The sequence below is a fragment of the Fundulus heteroclitus genome, chromosome 20 (assembly GCF_011125445.2).
Source record: "Fundulus heteroclitus isolate FHET01 chromosome 20, MU-UCD_Fhet_4.1, whole genome shotgun sequence".
NCBI lineage: Eukaryota > Metazoa > Chordata > Actinopteri > Cyprinodontiformes > Fundulidae > Fundulus > Fundulus heteroclitus.
The window spans coordinates 35,575,187-35,597,313 of record NC_046380.1 but is presented as its reverse complement, the minus strand read 5'-3'; the positions used below and the strand labels follow the sequence as shown (position 1 = coordinate 35,597,313).

The 22,127-nt window shown below is 42.0% G+C and overlaps 1 long non-coding RNA gene across 1 annotated transcript; it reads left to right on the top strand.

The window, feature by feature from the left end:
- Positions 1-956: 956 nt before the first annotated feature.
- On the top strand, positions 957-21,907 carry LOC118567145. The gene is made up of 3 exons (XR_004933513.1): positions 957-1,101; positions 20,136-20,305; positions 21,686-21,907. It is a non-coding gene; the product is annotated as an uncharacterized LOC118567145 (long non-coding RNA).
- The last annotated feature ends 220 nt before the right edge of the window (positions 21,908-22,127 follow it).

Here is a 22,127-nt window from a genome sequence, read left to right as displayed (position 1 = left end):
CTTACAAGTGAAAATCGGAAAAGTGTGGCGGGCATTTGCGTTCATCCCCTTCAGTCAGTACTTTGTAAGACCACCTTTCATTGGAATCACAGCTTAAAACCTTCAGGGTATGCCTCTACCAGCTTTCCACATCTAGGTCAATCAGATGGGATAGAAAGTGTAGAGAACAGTTTCCAAGTTTTGGTACCAAAGGCTATTAATTGGATTTAGATATGGACTTTGATTGGACCATTCTAACAAATGAATATGGTTTGATCTAAGCCCTTCTATTGTAGCTATGGGTGTATATTTAGGTTGTTTGCAACCTCAGACAGGTTTTCTTGCTTAATTGGTGTTGGTCTATCACATAAAATCCCAATAAAAATACATTTAGGTTTGTGGTTGCTACATGGCAGAAGGGGAGAACTATGATATGTAAGGTACTTGTGTACTCATACCTATTCATGTTACGACAATCCAATTTAAGACAATAATCATCCAGGACGGCGAAGTGTCTGATTTAGGCAAACATCAGATTTCTAAAACGGCCTTAGCGGACCTCAGATGGCTCTCCCGACGCTAAGCATAAACCTTTTAATTACAGCCAACATGGTTGATGAGTTTGCGGGCTGATTACTTGGCCTTCATTAGTCAGATTGTGAGCTATAGTGACTCCCAGAGGAGCCGTTTGGCATCTCTAAACACTGCCAGCTTCTGTGTTAAGCAATTACATTGACCCTAAAATACACGCAAACAGGTGTGCATGCCCACATACTGCCCACACAATCTGGCGTGCGTGCACTTGTGCATTTGATCAGCCTGAATGGGCTGAGTGCAGGAATTTCGGTCTGTTTTTTAATTTGCCGAAAGAGCCTGACTAAAAAGAAAACAGTGATAAAATGTGCTGAGCTCCGCTCCGTTTGGCCCGGGCCTGTCACAGCGACTTCGTGTTTGCTCGGCCATCTCGGGGGGTTTTGTTTTGCATCGGGGGCGGCCTAGCGGTTGCCAGCGCGCCGGGGAGGGAGCGTTCTGCCTGAGGCCTCACACGGCGATAACGAATGTTCAGCCCGTTGGAAACAAACTGCGTCTGCACTATGCGGTCAGGATTTGACCGTTGTTTGGGTGAGTGAATCAGACACAGTGACACGCACGGACGTTCGGTTTGCACAACACTCAGTCACTTCCTGTGTTGTAATGCTGATGCGAGGTCGAGCTCTGGCTAATGCAGGTGGAAAGTATTGTTGACGGGCTCTTTGTGCTAATCTGCAACGTTGAGCTTCAACACATCGGCCCCCGCAGCAGCAGCGGCAGCAGCAGAAGCAGCAGCAGCAGAAGCAGCAGCAGCAGCAGCCTTGGGGCTATTTTTAGATGAGCACAGCTGCTCCTCAGCACCCACCCTGAAACCAGCCATTCACCCCAGATTTATGACACAAGGCCATGAGAAATAGCTATACGGTCTTGCCACCCAGATACCTGAGAAGGTCTGCATTTTTTTTTTTTAATCTTCACCCTGCTTCTTCCGCCGCCGTTCGTAGCAGCTACCAGTCACTGGTGGATGTTAAAACCGCAAGTCCAAAGCATCCGGTTCTCCAGAGATGACTCAGTCTAGTCACAGGACCACCTGAGCCCAAGACAAGTTCAACACTTGCGGTGCGCTGCAGGAACACCAGCATGCGTCCCTGAATGTTGGCTCAGCATTACTGGCTAACATCAGCGACCGTATCAGTTGTTTATCAGAGAAAAATACTCCCAGTTCCTCCCGGTGCTCGCTTGCATGTCCCTTGTGGGACCAGAGAAAGGATTTCTGGGACTTTGTGTTTTGTACCAAAAACACAGATGTGTCCTTTTGTTGGTTTTCCTTGACACTTTGTCTTAGACGGTCACATGGTTATGGTAAATGTCACTAAGTGTGTGTGTGTGTGTGTGTGTGTGTGAGCATCATCACTGGGCACAAAATGAACTGACGCCTCAGCAGCCGAGATCCAGAGGGACTTTAACATTTTTTGAAATGAGGTTCTAATAAAAGGTGAGAAGAAGCTAAAGTACTCCAGTAGATAATTCTCCCTGCATCGTCATTTATTATAAGTTCAGATTAGCAAAGACCAAAGCAAACTTCTAACGCCCTGAAACAGACCCAATCTCAAAAACCTTTGCAGCGACGTATGCCAACATGGTTTCATTACCATTTAAACTGTTGTTTACATTTGGGTGGCTACATGCAAAGAATGCAGTGATTATTCATGTGGGAAATGTAGGTGTAGGTGGCCCCAATCATCTTGCTGTGTGAAACCAGGAGCAGCAGCACATCTAACGCGTTTCTAACAAGAATAATTGATTTAAATTTGGGACTTTTTAAGGTGATTTTTAAGCTCATTATGAATCAAAGGTAAGACCTCCATGATTCACAACATATTGTGTTTTCACGTCACATCCTCAAACCAAGTGCAGCCATATTGCACTGAGAATGAAAACTCACTGGTCCTCCCATGGCCTGCTGACGTCTTTCCTCCTAGATCCAACAAATAAAGTGAAAATGGCAAAACGCTGCCGTGGTGTAAATGGCTCTGGTTGTGGAAAAACATTTACATTTTCATAAACTGCCAAAATAAGAACTACGTGTTTCAAGGAGAGGAATACGAGAAGCTGTCAGAGGAGAGGAAAGGAGAAGTTTGTGGCTAACTAAGCTAGATCAAAACTTCCAGGGGAAGAATTGCGGCTATTGTAATGTGCTTCGTGCATTTTTGACAAGTAGGTGTATCGTCCAACAGTGGTTTTGTCCAGTAATATACATTTATGGATTTTTAGGCGCATATTCAGGCTTGGTGTTGCTCTGTGTGACGTGTGCTCCTTGTCCCTGATCATTTTGTCTCCTGGTGCGAGCTTCATGCATACCCCGAGCTTTACTCTCATGACAAGCACAACAAATTAAATTAACAAATGAAACTTGTACTCAGCATTTAACCCATCCCTCCGGGCAGTGGGGTGCCACTGAGCAGCGCCCGGGGAGCATTCTGGAGCTAAGGGTCTTGCTCATGGACCTTGAGAGGCAGCCTGTGGGATTCAAACCTAGGAACTTGCAGCCTTCCCTGGATCACTCAGTCTGATGCATTTATTTAAAATGTTCTACATCAAAACATATTTAAAATATTCAGAAAAATTCAGTTGTACTAATTACAGTGATTATGGTAAAAGCACGACAGGGTTTAAATAACTACTATAAATTAAATATTCACATTTCTGTGATGACAGAGCTTACAGTAGATAAAGTAACAAGATGATTGCCATTTTAATTGACTAAACATGAAATAAGCTAATTTCTGCAGCACAGGTTTGCAGGGAAAGTCAGAGAAGTACTCAGGGATAAAAAGCGTCCAATGGGGCTTTTTGCTTTCATGAATCATTGGGCTTTGTACTGTGAAATAAACCCTAATTCAAAAAATAAGACTATAAATCAAATGAAATGTATAAAATCAAAACAAATCACAGTCTAACACTACAAATTAATACCACTAGCTCATTTCTAAAAAAAAAAAAAAAAAAAAGAGCTAATTGTTAAGGCAATAAATTAACCTTTAGATTTAGAACATGGCTAAATTATATTTAAAAATGCAAAAGTTTTTATTTATTTGATGGATTATTTTCCACCGTCTCACTTTGTATCAGATGGTTACTCTTACCAGAAATGCTTTTCATGTTCAGCTCTCAGTGAGTATCACACAGGGAAATCACTGGGGACGCGTCGCCCCCCCGCCTTCGTTTCCTGTATAAATTATCACTAACCTCTTGGCGAATAACAGTCTAATACAAATATGACGATCGTTTAAATGTTGCTACAACACTGTTGGCATAGACCACTGTGACATTTCTGAGATCTGACTTCTTTTAACGCGTCAAAAGGGGTTAGGGAATCTGTTGTTTCTGCCAAACGAAGACTCCGTGAGCTCTGGCACGATATTAAACGCTCATAACCTTCCAGCAGAGTCTCCCTTTTTAAAACCCCGAACGCCTCCTTTAAGTTCAGCTCGTCACTGTCCGTTTGTCGTCTGCATTATTTAAAAGGACACCTTATCAGCCAGGACCTGCTTGTATTAGCCTCCTCTGCTGCATGCACAACACAATAATGTTCTATGCTGTTCCACATTAGCTCTGGTGTCTATTTCAGCAGCTCTCTATCCATTTATTGATGCATGTCCTCCATCGATCCCAGCAATGATTTGCCAAGCAATCCATTACCCATCTGTCTGCTTCAGCTGCCTCTTAAATGATCCATCAGCTGGAGCTATTAACAGGAGTAGTGGTGAAGTCCAAAGGTTGGTGGCAGCTTACATTTAAGGAGAGGAGGCTGCTTCATGGCGGTATGCTGTTTACATTTTAATTTTGAAGATATTCGAGGACCAGTAGCACTCAGTGTACCAGTGGATAAAACTGATCTGTAATGTAAATGTTTGCATTGACGGTTTTAGTAGAAAGGCTGATGTTTAGCCACGTGCAGAACCTAATAACAAAGACATGCATACATTCTTTTGAATCCGGGATCATTTAAACTAAAATTTTAAATCTTATAGCCGTAGTCTGTTTCGTCTATTATGTGCTATCATTACTGAAACAATCAGTCAACAGCATGACTGGGCATTATTTAGCTGAAACTGAAGTGCACCGATGACGGTGTCCAGCAGAGGCCAGAGATGGGACTAATCTGAGCGTTCACACGCTGATTCAGGCGAAATGTAGGAACATATCTGAGATATCTACAATCTGCATTGTAGCCATCTGCCATCAAGTGTTTGAAATGACTGTCAAGGAGTTATTTTACATCACTGTGGAGGAACCACGTCCTACACTTTTTTGCAGAATAGTTTAAATTCAGCTACACTGGAGGGTTTTCAAGTATAAACCTTTGTGCTAGGTTTAAGTGACTTTAAGCCCCTCCAGTACCTTCATTTTAATTTTTTAATTTTTTTTGCCATTCAAAGGGGAACTTACTGGGTTTTTCTGTATCATTGTCCTGCTGCATAGCCCAGGTACACTTGAGCTTTATGTTCTGAACTGATGGGTGGATGGCTGGTCTGATTATTTAGCTCCAAATCACAACACATGTCACCTCAATGCACTGTAAAAACTCAGTTTAATTAACTCATACAGACAGACTGGTTTAAAACGTTTCTATCTAAGGAAACCCAGCAGAGTGCATTAAGTCATTGACTTGGAGCATCCATTCCTCCTGGAGGAGCATGTAGCAACAGCAGACAGTCTCTTGCATTGTGTTGTTGACTTTGAAGCAATCTCTCATACCAAGCATGCATGTAGCGACAGTGGAGAGGAAAACTCCTCTTTAACAGGAAGAAACCTTTAGCAGGACCAGGCTCAATGTGAACGGCCACGACCAGATTGGAGTTTGAGAAGATAAAGCATGCACAACAATAGCATAGAAGCACCGTTCCTTTGGTAATTTCTTCCAGAGAATAGATTTCCTGGTTTCAATAATCACAGCCATTCATCCAGGTCTTGAAACTCTCCTATGAATGCCATTTTTGCTAAGTCTCTTCCTTATGGTTCAATCATGAACACTGACATTAACTGAGCGAAGAAATGCCCTCAATGCTTTAGATGTTGTTCTGGATGTTTTTTGTAACCTCCTGGATGAGTCCTCAATGTGCTTTTTGAATATTTTTGTAGATATATGTAGTTCACTGGACTCCCAAAGCTTTAGAAATGGCTTTGAAACCCTTTCCAGACAAAGATGTCAGTGATTTTTTAAAATGTATCTGTTACTGAATGTCTTTACATTGAAGCATAATGCGTTACTTTTGAGATCTTTTAACCTAAGGCATCATGGAACTACAGCCTCCATATGTGGGACATCAGCTCCACAATTACACCAAGCGCCAATGCAACACTTTTTCATGCTGCCGTATCTTCATCTATAAAAGCATGCCATAAATATGTAATGAACGGGCATAAGTGTTCTGAGTGTAATCAATGGCCACACTAAAGAGAAGGTTCTTACTTAATTATAATTTATTCAAGTACTACAACTTGTTTACCATGTATAAGATCCAACATGATTTATGGTGAGTTATAGAATAAATCAGGTAAACTGTTCTCACTTGCTGCTTCATTAAGGTTTGGAACGTTTGTCTGACATCATATCCTCATCCACAGCAATGAACCTGCTTCAGGCTTTCACCACACAGGCGCAAAGCCCTGCAAGAAAGTTAAGTGGGTTACATACGCCGTGAGATCCAGGAGATTTGTTCCTGTTCTCGACGTGGCAAGAACAACAGAAAAGTTGATTTTGGCTCTGAGTATTCATACTTCACGAGAACCTCAGCTGCCAAACTCCTGGAACGCAAACCCGCACTAGGATGGTGGAAATTTCACAGACAACACCACAACACCACAGTGTCTTAGCTCGACAGATGCATGAGATGGATGACAATAGACATTTTCATACTTCAGGGTCTCTCCCAGTCATTTTAACAACTTTTTACTTCAAATTCATACATCCAGTACCCATCCATAACACGACATACCCATCTCTGCCCAGAAGAGATTACACTCCCAATAAAAAAAAGAAGGGAAATTACATTTCCACTTTTCCAACTTAACTCAGCTGATCCAAATCCTGACCAATCACGCACCAGACATCGAACACTTAGTGAGAAACAGGTTCTTCCCAGATGTGCCGCTGAACTGATGTTATTTTTTTCTTGCAACTAGAATTACAAACCAAAGGGTGAAAAAACTAAAACTGACCTGAGAGAATAAGATAAAATCCACAGAGCAAACATGACAAAAAACAAAGCGAAAAAAGTAAACTAAAAACAAATGAAAGAAATGGCAAACCTAAAGCGCAACAACGAACAACACGGAGAAATTTGCTGAATGTGGCAAGATATATATAACAATAATAATAAGAAACACACCAAAAAGATCAGACACAAACACAAAGGAAAAAAACAGAAACACCCTGATATATTAAAGCTAGAGGGGTTCATATCTAACCCTGCCCCACTATAGTAAAATAAGCTGTACCGGGTTGTTTTTATCCTAGTTTTTGAGTTTAAAGCTAACCATGTTGGCTTGCCTTCTCAAGCAAACTCAAATCCTATTACAGCTGCATTGTTGTCTTCTTCATTGTAACATGCAGATATTTTGAAATAATAAAATTTCTTTCAGTTTGCACCTCCCATTACCTCTCATCGCCATGCAAACAGAGTTTTGACCTGTCCAGGGTGTACCCCACTCCTCACTGAGACTGCTGGAGATAAGTACCTGCAGACAGTGTTGCAGGGGTCTGTGTTCTAGTCATGTAGTAACATCTACAGTATATGTACATTTACAAAAGGAGATTAAAAGTGCTTGGTCATCAAGCTGAAACAGATTGAGCTTCCTGTGACGTTTTGCAGCTTTCACCTGACCACAGGTATTTACAGAAGAATCCACCACACATTCAACTTTACTTAAACGTCGCAAAAGTAAATTTTTGGTGGATTGTTTTTTTCATACCAGCAAAAGTATGCAGAGATTTTTAATGCTTCATTATTTCAGGAATGTATGGAGTGGCCTTTTTTTTTGGGGCGGTAATACTTGCGTTTCCTTGTGAGAACACACCTTTGAAGAAACAAAGAAAATACCGGCAGGCAAACACAGACGTGACACATTCAAGACGTAGGGGAAGGAGAGGAGAGGAGGGATGGGTGTTTGGATTCAGTTGCAAGATGGATTCATATGTATTCATGAATTCAGTCAGAAAAGTCAAACGGAAGCAGTATGATAATCTCGCAGTAATTGCATTCTTCCCTCCGACAGCTTTTTTTTGGGGGGGGGGAGAAAGCTGAGAGCCACAGACATGCAACGAGGAAAAGAAGCAGCGTGGAGGGATGCAGTTGCAGGATGTAATGGTGGTCAAGCCACACCAGGGTTAAGTGGTGGTTCTGCCGAATCCAATGGATTCATGGATAAGATGATGGCTATCATTAGTTCTCCCGTGGCCACTTATATGTTTAATTAAGCAAGACAGACAGCAGATAATTGAACTATTGACTAGCCACTCTGAGTCACATTTATCTTCTGCTCCAGTGAGGCCAAGGAGGTAGATTGGTTAACGGTTATAATATCCCAATGAGATAGGGAAAACACACTCACCAGCCACTTTATTAGGGACACCTCACTAGTCCTGGATTGGACCCCCTCTGCCTTCTGACCTGCATGATCTCTTTATGGTTTATATTCAAAAAGGTATCAGAAACATTCTTTAGTTTATATTGACAAGACAGCATCCCACAGTGGCTGCACATCTGTCGACTGCACGTCCGTGACGTTGCTCCGGTTCCACCACCACCCAAAGGCGCTGTATTTGATTAAGGTCTGGTGACTGTTGCTGGCATCGTTACGATGATTTGAGCTTTGTGACATAGTGCATTATCTTGCTGGAGTTAACCATCAGAAGATGGGTACACTGTATTCATAAAGGGATGGACTTGGTTGGCAACAATCCTGTGGAAGGCTGTGGGGTTTAAAGAACGATAAATTGGTTCCCAGGGGCATAACGTTTGGCTACAAGGCATCACCCACGCTATTACATCACCAGCAGCAGCAGCGTGATCAATTGACATAAGGCAGGACGCCTCAATCTTTTTAAGTTGTTTACACCAACGATTTGGTGAGCACAGTGGAGCTGGAGCCCGTGCTTCTTCTCTTTGGCTGACTGCAGTTGCACTCTTCGTGATATTCAGCTGCTGTAGTCCAACTCCTTCGAGCTTTGACGTGTTTTGCATTCAGAGTTGGTATTTCTGATGTTTTTGTCGTGGCAAGCAGTTAAGTTGCCTTTTCGTCATCTAAGAGGCAGTCCGCCAGTCTTCGCTGACCTCTGACATAAACGGGGCTTTTTTTTTTTTTTGTCCGCACACTGGATATTTTGGCTATTTCAGACCCTTTTCAATAAAACCAAAAGATAGCAGAACAATAAACTCCCAGCAGATCAGGGGTTTCTGAAATATTCAGGCCAGCCCATCAAGCAGCTACAGGTTTTTTTTTTTTTTACTGCGCTCGAACTACGGAACGTCTCGATGCCTGAATTCAATCATGCTGCCACATGATTGGCTGATACGCCATTTAGGTTAACGAACCTAAACCGGTGTACCTAATAGAATGGCAGGTGAGTGTAATCATCTCTTTTTTGGCCGTTTCATCCCATGTCCGGACCTCTGACTCACGCAAACGTATTTTTGGTGTCATTTTCACACTGTGTTCACGTTCTCTCTCCTCCAGGGCCTTGAGGAACACCATATTCGGCTTCCGGGGGCTTAACAAAAAAAAAAAAAGACACATCCAGAGGACCATTTTTTGTAGGTGTCAGGCCCGTTTCCTACATGTCAGTCTACTGGATACATGTCAGCAGCCGTCTGAAAAGTGCTGACACGGCTGCCCCGCTGTCCAGCGGCGCGCCACAGCTGCGTGAACTTGGATTTAGCTCAAGGGTATAGCCACCCTGCTAATGTGATGTAGCTCGGAGAAGGAAACAAATTGGCCTGACGTCTCATACACTGTCTTGTCTTGATTGTGTGATGGCTTCTGCTGCTAATGTGTTACGATGGGCAGACCTGCGCGGGGAGGGAGACAGATCTGTGTGCACGCGTGTGTGTATGTGTGTGTGTGTGTTAGAGAGGGGGAGCTGGAGAAAGAGAGGGAGGATGGGGGGAAGGGGCTCAGTCTGCAAGATCAGCACAAGTGGAATTGCATTGATTCAGTTAACTGCAGAGTTGGAGCGTGATGTGGAATTCTGTTTATCAAGGGTGGAGTTTACACGCTCGCCTCCATTTTGATCCTATTTCCCTCACCGTATTCATAATCAGTCCCGGCTGTCTTACTTTAAGCAACAACACATTAGATCAGCTTTATGTACGCCGCTTTGCTCCACCTGCAGCTATGATGCTTTCCGTAAAACGAGGAAAAAATATATCTCTTGCTAATTTGACAGCTAGGATTAACGGTTTCTTTAATACTATGTATTGTATGTTTTACTGTGATATAATACAAATATAAGTAGTGCTGACACCGCTGATTGTATGCGTGATGGCGGTGGCAGATCCACACATTGCAAACATCATCATAATCTGTATTAATCTTCCAGATCAGAGAGCAAACGGCCAACATGGAGCTCTGTAAATCACCGGGAAATGCCCAGCCCTGTTCCAAGTAAATACCAGCTCGTATTTCATATTTAAACCTAAGGCCAGAAAGGACATCTGCTGAATCTTAACAAACTGCTAAAACGTTGTATTGATTTAAAGGAACAAAGCTCAAAAATTGCAGCTTTGAAACACACTGCTAAGTGGCAGAAAACGTACGGGAAGAAAAAGGGAAAGCGCGTTGACCTGCTTCACTTATTACGCCCAAGCTGAGTGATGTTCGCATGTAATAAATCTACTTCACGTCAGATCATAGAGTATTTTTTTTTGAAAGACAAATCCTCCTGCTGGGGGTTTTATCTGTGTAAAAGTCGTGCAGGTGCAGCCGGCTCAGGTTTTTGGCTCTGAGGGGGATACATGTATTTTAAATTAATGAGTGTCTATTTTAAACCTTCATTTAAACCAGGCAGGCGGGAGATGTGTATTTTCTTTTCTTCGTTCCCCACTTTCACCACTCCTCATTCCTCCGTCTCTAGCTGTGGGGAATTCGTCTCCAAGGGTTTATCATGACTGCCTCGTACACCCCCAGCACCGGTTTGTCATTTTGCTGATCCCGACGCTTTTCCATATTTCAGCATTCTTATCATCCACGGGCAGTAAGATGATCCATTTCACTTATTTCTCAGAAGTGTGACTGTAGCCTCAGTCAATATCTACAGAGCAAATTCAGAGAAAGAAGACACAGCTGAGGAGGGGGGCAGCTAGTTAGTGGTGGACCCTTTTTTTTTCTATCTAGTCAGCAAGGGTAAAATGTCAAGCATTTCTTAGGGAAGCAGCTCCATAGGATTCCATTCGAAGCTTTAATCTTAATTGAGAGCATCGCACATTGATATTCCATAGGCTTCTTTGCCCTTCGCCTCTCAGCTACTTTCATTTAGAGGACAGCCATACTGCACTACAGCATGGGGATTGCTTTGTCAGACAGCCAAGAGGCCAAAGGCAAGGTCATCCTCTCTTTGTGGCGGTGGCTCACTGTGGACTGAAGGCGTCACCTCTCTCATGCTGTCAGAGGGTTTGCAAAACACTTTGGAGTTTTCCCGCTCTCAACGTGAAATGCATCAAATTCTGGTTTCCCTCGAACTTCTCAGCCCATCTTGTCATTTCTGTGCATGTGCAGCGGCGTGTCGACCAGAGGGAGAGGATTTTCCCGTTTACAGCTCCCTGCGGGACGACTCACACTCCATGAATCCTCTCTCGTTTTGTCACTTTAAAACAACAAACTTCGGTGTTTTTAATCAAGGTTACCTTATGAATAATGCTTACTCTGACCAACGAAAATGAAAGCATGAAGGCCATATTCTCTGGAATACATAGATACTCTTGAGTTCCCATACCGTTCAGCCTGCGACCCTTAAAAATAACCGCGCCAGAGACAGGTGACCCCCTTTTGGAAATTGTAAGAATGAAGCCACAATATTATGAGAATAAAGTTGTATTTTTATAAGAACTCTTGCAAAAAAGTGCAGGAAATACTAAATCCTCTTAGCTCAAAAGCATTAAATCATTGTGCGAGCCCCAAGAGGTGTCTCACAACCAATCGGGGCGTCCCTACACCCACTTTGGGAACCCCTGCTCTAGAGGGTGTAATCTGAACTGTGTGGGGTACTTTAGCATTTAACGTTGCAGAGGCAGGGTTTGCACTAATTACAGCTGACTTGCAACTAATTAAAGTCTTTTGGGGGGGCATGTCTCTTTTTTATGTCTTCTATATTTATACCAGTACAACCCATTAAGACTCAAGGTCTCATTCTCATTTTCAAGCACAATCTGTTTTAAATAGACATAGAAGACCTCAATACATTCATACAGGCTATAGTGAGCTACACATTAACTGTAAAACACAAATTAAAATAAAATTTAGGAACGCAGCAGCGAAACAAAACATTGAGAGCAGGAACAGCCGTCCACTGATGCGTTCTTCATTGTCCTGGAGGTTTGAGGATACATCTCCACCATCTTTGCACATCTGAAGACTGCAGTTTCTGCCCATCCATCCTATCAACAGCAATTTTAAAATCCCGCTATGGATTCTCTATTCGATTTAGGTCAGAGCCATTCCAACGTGAATATGCTTCGATCTAAACCGTTCCACCATAGCTCTGGCTGTACTTTCATTTTCGTTCTCTGTTTTGAGCCTTTTGTAACCTCTACCAGGTTTTTCTGCAGGATTCCCCCCTTATTTAACTCCATCCACCCAGCTTCCCTGACCCTGCTGAAAAAAAAAAGCATTCTCCTCAGCATGATGCTGCCATGTTGTTTGAGCGGCTATTGTGTTTAGAGTAATATGCGGTGGAAGTTTTTCCCTAAATGGGATCTTATTTTCTTTGTTCTTGCATCTGTTTCTTAGAGGACAGATTGATGGAGTGCACTTTCTAATAGTTGTCATTTCAAAGGATTCTCCCACCTGAGCTGCAGCTCTCCTTATACTAATGCTGCACAAGGCTGAGAAAGCATGAACTCACAATATTATTATCGAAGGTTTGTGATGGTGATATTGATCCTGATCCGCACAAATTTTCCTCACTACTGATTTTTCTGTTCTCTCCTCATGATGTCCTCACCAGTTTCTGTGAGCTGCAGCTTGTCACTCACCACCTCTGGATCAGCTGCGGACTGTAAAAGTTCAGCCAACCGGCCAAAATACACTAAGCGGAGCAGAATTTGGGAGACATTGGACGTACATTTTCAAATACTGGCAGTCCTTCGTGATTGCATTATTGCACACATAGATATCGCAATGGTGATGTTGATTTATATAAAGAGATTAAATGACACACGGGTGGATTATTAAGAAGTCTCACAGTATGGTGGCTCAAATATCAGATTTTTTTATTTGAAAAAGAAAAAACAAGTAAAAACAAGTGTTGGTCTATCATAGTAAATTTCAGATAAATGCGTTGCTACAATCTGTGGTTGTTAGTTGAAAAAGTGCAAGCGGTAAGCATACATCTGCAAGGCCTTGCAGCTGAGAAGGTAGGAGTCCTCGCTTTCTGCGCTTTCCCGCACATGCATAGGAAGATGTAAAATAACAGTTTGATTGTAATTAAGCTACTTCACTGAGCAGGAAAACTGTGTCAGAGAGCTCCAAATTTAGCGCTCTGCGCCTCACAATGAGCGCACTTAATCCCTAAACAATGCAGGGGTGGGGGCTAAGTGGCCGAGCAGAAAAAAGGCCCACGTCATCAGGTGAGGGTAGGAGAAAAGGTGCGGGACACCAACGCTCCAGTACTGCCAGCCCCTGTGGGAAGACTCGTCATGCCACCTTTCCAGAGGCGACGAAAACAGATGAAACTGGAAACTTTCACAGAAACTGTTTACATCTGGGTGCAAAGCCCATATCTGCGAAACTGAGGACAGAGCTCGCCCCCATTTCTCATGCTGCTGCTGCTGACACAGACCTAATGAGAAGAGATGGCAGTGCAGATATATATGTGTGTGTGTGTTCTTGTACTTGCAGCTGAGCGAGAACATTTTTCGCTCATTTTACATGTAAAGTGAGAACTTTGATGTAAAGCGAGGACAGAAAAAAAGGTCCTCACTTTTTTTCTGGGCTGGGGGTTAGGTTTAGGACAAAGGTGTTAATTAGGTTTAGGTTAGGGTCAGGGTTAGGGTCAGGGTTAGGCCATAGAAGGGATTGAAGATGAATGGAAGACTGTGGAAGTCAGGGCACGGTCCTCACTATGTACATTAAACAAGGAAGGGTGTGTGTGTGTGTGTTTGTGAACATGGCAGAGTAGCCTCAGGGGTGAGTCGTTCTGAAAACACAAAGACCAAAAAGATTAAAAGAAACAACAACACACTTCTTTCAGTCTGAAAACACTAATGTGACTACCAGGCCTAGCACAAGGTTGGCCAGGGCCCTGACCTAGGACTGGGTTTGACTAGAGTTTGAGACCCTGAGGTACAATTAAGTAGCAAAAAGAAAAAAAAAAACTCAGACTTGACTTAGACTTGTGCCCTAAAGACTTGAGACCCGACTTGGACTCCTGATCTGAGACTCTAGTCTAGGTTACAGTTTTTATCTCTTGTATTTAAGAGTCAAAGGAAGCTGATATGTGAGCTACAGGCTGCAGCTGCTGTGGGTGTTTTACTGTAGAAGGATGCTCTTGATTTTTATCCAGAAACGTTGGTGGATTATGGGATGGGAATACCTCATAACTATCTGTTCCTGTTAGCTGTTGCTTCATAATAATGAGTACATGTGAGTGTCCCCAAATTAATGTTGTGTTAAATGACTTTGAAGCTTTTAGGAAACAAAATAAATGTAACTTACCTCCGGCTCCGACATTCTCTGATTGTTCAGGTAGCTGCAACATCACAAGTACACTTCCAGCTGTGCATAAATAAAAGCACCTTCTGATCCATTCATTCAAAACTAAACAGTCATTTAACTACTTACAACACCTAGCCTCGTTCATTATGTCGTAATTTATATTTTAAATTTGAACATCTTCACTATTTAGGATTGAGGACAAAGCTTTTAAATGTGGATTTTAAAAAATGGTTTCCCAATATTATGAAATGCTCTCCATCATAGAGGGAGAAGAAAACCCCCAAACCCTACTTAGTTCAATATATAATGAAAGAGTGGACAATATTAGTTTCATTTAGTCATTGCAAAGACCAAAAAAAAAAATAAAACACTTTGTTATATTCATTCAGAAATTCAGCTTTCTAATATTTGTCTTCTGATAGGTTGAATATTAAATTTGAGAATAATATAAGATTTCTGAGTGTTAAATGTATTGTTAAATGATTAAAAGATAACTATTAATAGTTATTAAAAGATTTAAAGATGATTATTAAATTTTCCTGGTAATTTAGGCCTAATGTCAAACCATACAGATCTGGGATCAGAGATAGAGGGGTTACTAGATGCTGTGGATTAGTTGAGAAATTGTTTATTTCAGTAGTTGGAGACTTGACTGGGAAAAAATGAAATTTTTGATTTTAGGGCACCCTTCTGGTTAAGTCCATCTATTTAATTCCCTATCGTTTCATGGTTGAAAAATATACCACATTACATAAGATTTTTTGTTTGAGTTTTAAAATCGTTTGCATTACTTATTCATTTAATAAGAGCAAATAAATTGTTCAGAATAACTTATTTTGGTTTGATGAACAAACTTGGTTGTCTCAACAACAAAGGCGCAGAGTTCAAATCCATTTCCTTAAAAGTAGCCACTGAAAACCGACAGTTATTCCTTGAGATTCATTTGGGGATATAATTAAACGAGTGGAAATAGATTGCAACTGTTCACATAGTTTCCAAATTACAAAGCTTCCTCTCAGGCCCTGTTTGTATGACGGCGTTTTCTGGTGAGAATGGAACGAAGAGTTTGGTTGCGTTTGTACTGTTCATTTAAACAACAATGTTTTCTCTGACAACGGCACAATATAATAAGATAATGGTTTGAAATCATCCCGGCTTCTGTTGACGTGTAAACAGGAAAAACTTAACTTTTCTTTCAGGGAATCCCTGGCTCATGCACAGTATGACAGGGATCAGTAGACCGCAATGCATATAGGCACAACATTGTGGCTGCATACAATTTTTAAAACCACAGAAGAAGAACAAAAATAGCATAGGCTATAGAGGAGTATTGTTTTGGCTGCAGCCTCATCTGATTGTAAGCACAGCTGGGCAAGGCTATAATTTAAAGCCACCTTAGCAACAGGTGAACCTCATCGTCTGTCTATAGGCAGACTTATGCTCTACCATCTCGAACGTTTATTAGTTTCAGCAGTATACGTACGTACATGTGAAATTTCAAAGAACACAGCACCACTAGTGGCGTAGAGTGGGATTTACACCGGTTTCAAGATTCTACTGTCGCGCACCAACGGAGATTGTAATTAAAACATTGTCATGTAAACATATTAACAGAAAAGGGAAAAAGTCCTGTTTTCAATGGATTGTTGTGGGGCCACAATTTTCCTGTGACTAGTTTGTTTGTTTTTGAATCCCATAAGACGATTCTGCCACCAGCAGCATTTTTAAATCCGGATTTTAAATCTAAATTCATTTATAGCCCGTCTTTCTAAAACCATTGGTGCAAATTAGGCACCATTTCATGCCTAAGGTATGATAACCCAGGCAAAAATATCACGGTATCCCCATGTTATGACTACAGGCACCAAATGCAGATAACCTATATCGATAAGACACATTTAGAAATCTTGAATGATAAAAAAGTTTACAATTTATAGGATAACTGCATTTCGAATGCTTTAATCCTAAAACAAATCAGGATATACTGCATATACTGTCGTCCTTTTAAACAAATGTTTCTCTTTACAGTCCCACAGAGGGAACTTTGTCTCTGCATTTTAACCCATCCTGCAGGGCGCAGGGTGCTGTCACGCTGAGAGGCTCACAGGGAGCAATCTGTGGTCAAGGGTCTTGCTCAGGGACCCAGAGTAGCAAACCGAGTTTTGAACCGCCGTTTTTTGCGGCGTCTCAAAGTCGCAAACACTCATCTCCCTAACCTCTAGGCCACCGCTCATATCAAGGTAACGTTTCACGTCAGGAGTTTTATATAGTGTTTTAGATTCCAATGTGGCGTTAGATATAAAGATTATATATAAAGCATTACGTGCACACAGAAACAACAGAAATCGCAACAGCAAACAGGCTGAAGTCGGAAATCACAAAGATGAACGTCTGTATACATAATGCATGTTCAGCTAAGGAGCTGCTCAGCTGACGCTATGGAGGCATTCGCTACTTTGGCTTTTCACTCAAAGCCAATAAAATCCACAACCCAACAACTCTAAAATGCTGTGATGACCAGGACAATCACCAAGCTTTCTGCTTCAGTTACACTGTGATTGTTTTGGTTTCACTGTCTGACGCTAAAGGTAGCTCGTTCATTTTAGGATGGCACAAACTTTGCAGATTGAACTTCTAGCAAATAGTGATGGGTGGCGCTCCTGTGGATGCGCTACCATGTTAAGTCTGTTGCCTTCTCTGGTCCCATAGTCTGGAAGCACGTTCTGCATGCAGGGCAAGCTTCATCCTCCAAGCCACGATCATCTGTGATCTTCCAGCAGCCGAAGAAACCTTTTTAGCCGTGGGGAAGTTTGGGCATCACCTCCTCCAGCCATCATAGAACCTGAGCTGCTCTCTGATGAGACATTAAAAAACACTTATACTGCGGGATGACAGAGACTTTTAGGAGTGTTGAAACCATGACTTTGTCATGTTGTGGTGTACCGTGAAACAGGCCTACTCCTACTGCAAATTTAAAAGCAGACTCATGACTGCAAGTACAAAGATTACGTTCTGTTTCTAAACTTGGCACAAAAAGTGAGGAAAGAAATTATTTGTTTTTATTGGAGTATTCCAGATTTTAATTTTTCTCTTATGAATGTGGCGCCATTTAAAAGGGAAATAAACAGGCTTTCAAGTGGTCTGAGGTTTGTTGCCAGAATGCAACAACACAACGTTCCTTACTTTTTGTGACGACCCCTTCTGGCCTTGAGCTCAGCTTGCCAATGCCTTGGGCTGGCTCTGGTGTAATCTTAACTGTGTTTCAAAAGCTCTCCTGAAGGCAACATCTTCAGATCTTAGACGGCAAATATGCAGATGAGCTTCTTCATCTCAAAACACAGGACCGGAATTTGAAGTTCAGTGCCTCATTTATTATTTATTTTTGTTCAGTACAGGCTTATATAAAGCAGAACGAGTTCTTTCAGAGAGCCTGCAACGCCTGACAGTTTTATCATGTAATCAGTGTTTGACAAAGCTTCAGAGAAGCTGCTCCTGTTTCAAAGTCCTCTCTCCTGGTGGGAAAGCTCAGTGCTCCTGCTTTCCACTGTCTCAACCAATCAGCTGCTTCTAATATCCCCGCTGGCCTCCAGATCCATTCAGACAACAAAGCTGCCGAAGTCCTCAGCAGGACATTATGAAAGAATCTATGAAGAAAGAGGTCACTTTTTAACACAGATCAATAAAATCTATTCCCTGCGCGCAGTGATGCTTTTCTCCTTCCACCAAACCTACTTTGTAACTTATCAAAAAAAATTGGGCACACTGTCTGAGTTTTGGCTCAACTTTATACTTCTTTTCTTTTAATATCTGGTCACATTTCCCTTTTCTTTCAGAGATAAGTGCTTGCTAACACAGTGAAGGGTTTCACAATGACTTTCCTAAAATAATTTGCTGTCATTAGGTCATACGGATGCCTGGCAGTGTGATTTATGGCAACTTGACAAAAACGACTCGTTTTAGTTTTTGTGGAAAAAAAGTGCAGCACCGGTCCTCTTATGAGTCAAGGCTGCGGCGCGAGTCCTCACCATTTAAATATAGCCACACTCCCCCTTAAGGCTGTCACTCACTGACTTACGGTAACCGTTTGACCTCGTGTGCCACTCTCCCTCTGCAGAGATCTGCAAAAGTATTCACACCCATTGAACTTTCTCCCATTTTCTCACTTTACAACCACAATGTATGACTGCGGCTTATCGGGATTTCATGTGATAAACTAACATAAAGCGGTGCAAGCTTGTGAGGTGGAAGGAAATTACTTTTTGTAAACAGATACTTTTTGACAGATAAAAAACCTGAAAAGTGGGGTTGTGAATTTGCATGCAGCACCGTTGAGTAAATGCTTTGTAGAGCCACGATTCGCTTGGACTTCTACAAACAGATATTTCTGTCAGGTTTTCTTAGCAAAATAGCTCAAGCTCAATAGGACTGAATGGTGTCAGGGTCTGTGAACATCAATTTTCAAGTCCTGTCACAGATTCTTAACCGCATTTGGGTCTGGACTTTGACCGGTCCATTTGAACACATGAACCGCTTCGGTCCAAACCTCGTGCCCCTGGATGTAAGTTTAGTGTTGTTGTCCTGACTGAAGGTGAAGCGCCTCTCTAGTCTCAAGTCTTCTGCAGTCCCTGACGACATCTCTTCCCGGATTGCACTCTATGGACATCCATCAACCAGCTTCCCTTTCCCTGCTGAAGAGAACTACCCCCCCCCCCAGCACGGTGCTGCCGCCACTATGTTTCAGTTTGAGGATGAGAGTGTTGTTGTGTGCGGTGCTGGGGTTCCACCTCACTTAGCATGCTGAATAGTTTCCAGAAATCGTTCAGTTTTGGTTTCGTTTCACCAGACCGCCCCGTTCCTTGTTTGCTGCGTGTCCTACACATTTCAGGCAAACTGAAAACAGGATGTCTAATGGATTTTGTTTAGTAGTAGTTTTCTTCCTTGCACTCTTCCAAAAATGGCAGAGTGGTGAGGTGCACAGCCAATAGTTAACAGATAATTTCACCTAAGCGTTGGTTCCCTGCAGCTCCTCCAGAGTTACCAGACCTTCTCTGCTGCTTCTAAACCTTGCCCAGCCTGTCAGTTTGGGCCTTTTCTTGATAGGTTTGTAGCTGTGCCATTCCTTTCCTACGCACGATGATGGTTTAATCAGAGCTCTTTGAGGTGTTCAAAGGAAAGTAATTTTTTCGTTGTGGTTATTGCCGTTTATGATGCCCTTTATTCATTGATGTTCTCTAACAAAAATTTGAGGCCTTCACAAAGCAACAGCATTCATGCTGTGATTAAAGGGACTGTCTGTTTACCACTTAGGGGACTTTTGAAGCCTATTGGATGCACTTGATTTTATTTAGGAGTATCAGTGCAAAAGAGGCCGAATACAAACCCAACCAGCAATTTTCAGATTTTTATTTGTATGTAGAAAACGTTTACTCACATTTTACAACCAGGCACCACTTTGTGCTGGCGGATTACATTAAATTCCAATAAAACAAGGAGCTGTCATGTGTGAGAATATTACAAAGAAAACTGCTCAAGCCGTGTGAGTGCTTTAGCAAGGCACTTTAAATGTAGATAACAGAGTAGCAAAAGATTTTCTCCAAGATAAAACTCTCCAGATTATCTGACAGTTAGTCATAACGTTGTTTTCACTCATTGTTCTGATCTGCCTGAGGTTTTCATCTGTGCTCCAAAAGGCGCTGTTGAAAAGCCAGAGAAGCTGACAGATGGAGAGTTCCCACCACTCGTCGGACGGTTTAGCCCTTCCCAACACATGACGCGTTACAAGTCATCCGGTCACCGGTCAGAAGCGGCCTGCTCCTGTTGAATACACCGGCGCTGCAGACCTCTGCTCAGCCACGTGCAGGTCGGGAGGTTTCTTTACACTCTCCACTACCAATCTGCAATTTTACTTCACTGCGATCATATAAAGTGCGCTATATTGGCTTGTAAAGTTATTTAACTACCATCTGTAGCACATGATGGACAATAAAAGACATAGCAATCAAACGCATCACCAAAGTCTTTAAAATTTTTGAGTGGACCTGTCCATGGCAAAGCTTTAACAACCGGTATTTAAAACCATGCCAGCGGCGGGGCTCAGGTAAAGCAAAGCTAAACCAGACGTTAACAAGTTGGATGGACAGTAGTGTTGCACGGTCGTGACTCCTCTTGAATGAACACCAAACGTTTGTCCTTTCTTGTAATGTTTCTAACAGAGATGCGTGTCTTCTTAAAGTAGCGCAATGACTACCACTGCTAGCGTGCCTGTGGAAAGTGGGAAAAAATAGCTGATTGGCTGCAAGACAGTGATCTTTGTTTGAACAGATACTGCAAAAAAGGAAGTGCTGTGGAGAATATTTTGAGAACGACCTTGTAGAAAGTGAAGGAGACGACAGTGAAGGAGGAACAAACTCTAGTTCTCACACAGTAACCCCTGAAGTCAGAGCTTGGATCTGGGAATGACATGAAATCCAACCCAACCGTGTTTGAGGTGCAAGTTGGAAAACCAGGATTTGCTAACAGCTGTTCTCCACTAGTTACTGCGATGTTTGTTTCAGAACGAAATATTTCCCTTTACAGTTCCACAGAAGGGACATTTGTCTGTGTTTAACCCATCCCTTAGGGAGCAGGGTGCTGCCAACACCGAGGAGCAATCTGTGGTCAAGGGTCTTGCTCAGAATACCAAAGTGACAGGCTGAGTTTAAAACCGGCGACCTTTGCAGCCTCTGCAAGACGCAAACGCCCAGCTCTCCCACCACTACGCCGCCACTCCCTCTGCGTTGTACAGTAGCAGTTATGTGAAAGAGGAGCTGAGTACATAATCCCAAAAGTGAAAATAAACTGTTTTTGACTTGAGCTGTTTTATTAACACAGCAGCAATATTGGATTTTTTAGGTTATAGTCTCAGTTGTTGCCATTAGAAACGTCCCCTAAAGTTTCTAGCTTTGGTGCCATTCTTGTAAAAAAATTTTTTTGCCAGTTTCGAAGATGAAAATTAAAAATTTTGAGTAACAACAAACAGGTACAACTAAATTAATTATAAAGAAATCAAAATGCTTATTTGTTTTAGTATTTCGATTCTAAAAGTTTATTCTTGATTGACATCCTAACCTGCGACATCCTAACCTGGATTTGACTATGGTTTCATGAACTTTCTTTTCCACCGGTACCTAATTTTCGAGAACCTTTGTATCTGTTATTTTGTGTGTTTTGTTCCTTGATGCTGTTTTGTGTCCTCTTGCAGGAGTGATGCTGGGATCCAGGGATACAGATGCAGCAGAGGAGTCCAGACTGTGGTTAAAAAACAAACCAAAACCACATTAATCTCAGATTGAATTCATAGGGGTTATGGTTTAAAAGCCACAGACTGCCACCTCAAACTGTGTGGAAATGTATAGCTAGAAGGGATTTTAAATAAACTGCACTGATCCTGTCTCCTGATTGCAGGCAATAGAAAAAAAGGAGATTTCAAAAAGATTAAAAGTTACCAAATTTAAGTATCATTTATGCCAACTTCATAGAGGTTAAGATCTGACACCGAATTAAGCCAGTTTTTTTTTTTTTTTTTTTTTTTTTTTTTTTTTTAAGCCAGTTTTGACTCAACCCAAGATCTTTAATAGCTAAAGGTTCCAAGATACAGAATATCTTGTAGGGACAACAAGCATAAAGTGACAGTGCCTCTATTG